At 56.7% G+C, this 954-nt stretch overlaps 1 protein-coding gene across 2 annotated transcripts in view; it reads right to left on the reverse strand.

The window, feature by feature from the left end:
* The window catches only part of SCLT1 (sodium channel and clathrin linker 1), a 207,883-nt gene extending 207,134 nt beyond the window's left edge, over nucleotides 1–749 (reverse strand). The window contains exon 1 of one of the 2 annotated variants that reach the window (XM_029592475.1): nucleotides 261–749. The gene's annotated coding sequence lies outside the window, so the exon portion shown is untranslated. The remainder of the gene's footprint in view (nucleotides 1–260) is intronic. The other variant, XM_029592554.1, reaches the window with a different exon arrangement.
* Nucleotides 750–954: the final 205 nt, after the last annotated feature.

Consider the following 954-nt stretch of genomic DNA (forward strand, 5'->3'; position numbering starts at 1 on the left):
ATTTTCTTGAAACTGGAATTGACAACATTGCCCTGACTCACCTCTGCTTATTCTACCTTTGACACTGCACCAGTATCCCCACACAGTGTGCCCTGTTTTCATAGTGTTCAACATCCTCTCTTTCGCCCCTAAATCCCTTTCTATCCTTCTCTTGTACTCCACCTATTCGACAGTGCTACTCTTCCCCCCCCCCCCCCCCCGAAGCTAATCATCAATCAGGCAAAACAACAAAATCTTCTTCTCTTAATCTCGCCTCTTACCTTTAACTGCAGGTCCCAGGCAGCAGCTGGGTTAGGAGGCTTCAGCAGGGTAAAGTGGGGAAGTGAGCAGCTTCGCGTTCAGCACTCAGACGCGGGGATGATCCGGCAGCAACAGCAGGTTCAAAGATGAAAGCAGACAGCCCTGCCGGAGGAGCTCTCCTTCTATGCGAGGGCAGGCACCTTCCTCTTTCTTCCGGGTTCTGCAGCCGCCCCGCTGCTTCTGTCACCTCTGATTGGCTGCTGCCCAAGAGTCATCACTCTGCGACTGCTGGGCGGACGGAGGCAAAGGAGAAAAAAAAAAGCCAACGACAGCAACACAGGGAGCTGCTAACCCTCAGCTGCAAGCCCGAGAGCAGCCCAACCCGCTCACAAATCTTTTTTCCCCCCGCACAAGGGGGTTAAATTGTAGCCCAATCCGGCAACACTCGGTCCACAGGCGGAGCTCGCGCCGCCCTCTCACCCCGGCAACCAAGAAGCAAAGCCCAGCCCGCCAATGGGAACGGAATCCTCACCCGGCGCATGACGCGGGGAGAGCCAATCCGAGCACCGTTGATAGAGACGGGGAGTGGGGCGGAGCTCGCTAGGCTCCCTGCCGCCAGGAAAGCCCGCCCTCTTTGAGCGTCAACGTTCCACCTTACACGTGTCTGTTGGGCAGCAGCCAATCAGAGGTGACAGAAGCAGCGGGGCGGCTGCA

The sequence above is a fragment of the Rhinatrema bivittatum genome, chromosome 1 (genome assembly GCF_901001135.1).
Source record: "Rhinatrema bivittatum chromosome 1, aRhiBiv1.1, whole genome shotgun sequence".
NCBI lineage: Eukaryota > Metazoa > Chordata > Amphibia > Gymnophiona > Rhinatrematidae > Rhinatrema > Rhinatrema bivittatum.